Genomic DNA, 513 nt, shown 5'->3' on the forward strand with positions numbered 1-513 from the left:
AATGAGAAAACAAAATTGGCATCAGCACTAGTATTATTGCACTTTGTTAGGTTAGATTGATATAATAATAATACTATAGTAGTCTCAAAACTAATTAAGTGTAAGGTACCTATTTTGGGGTGTTACATGCATGCTTTATATAATGTAGTCGTTAGTTTTCTCAATTGATAATAAAGTACGTACGAAAGTCCTAAAATTATACCAACGCAATTAATTAAGATTCTACCAAATTTATCATTTAATTTCGCTTGTCATGCTTTGCTAACAACTAATAGCCAGTCCTTGAATTATTATATTGTCTACTGCATGTGAGAGTGTTTGTCACTTTTCTAAAATCTTAATGTATCTACATGCATGCCAACTGGTTTTAATCTATCATATGGTATCCTCATTGTACATATTTGTTATAGATAGAGATATAATTATTTATGTATTTTTTTATTAATTAAAATAATTTTATAATATAATATCAAAATTTTTATAATTGAATTAGTTAGATTTTTATTAATTTCA

This window comes from Arachis ipaensis, chromosome B05 (genome assembly GCF_000816755.2).
Source record: "Arachis ipaensis cultivar K30076 chromosome B05, Araip1.1, whole genome shotgun sequence".
In the NCBI taxonomy this organism is placed as follows: Eukaryota; Viridiplantae; Streptophyta; class Magnoliopsida; order Fabales; family Fabaceae; genus Arachis; species Arachis ipaensis.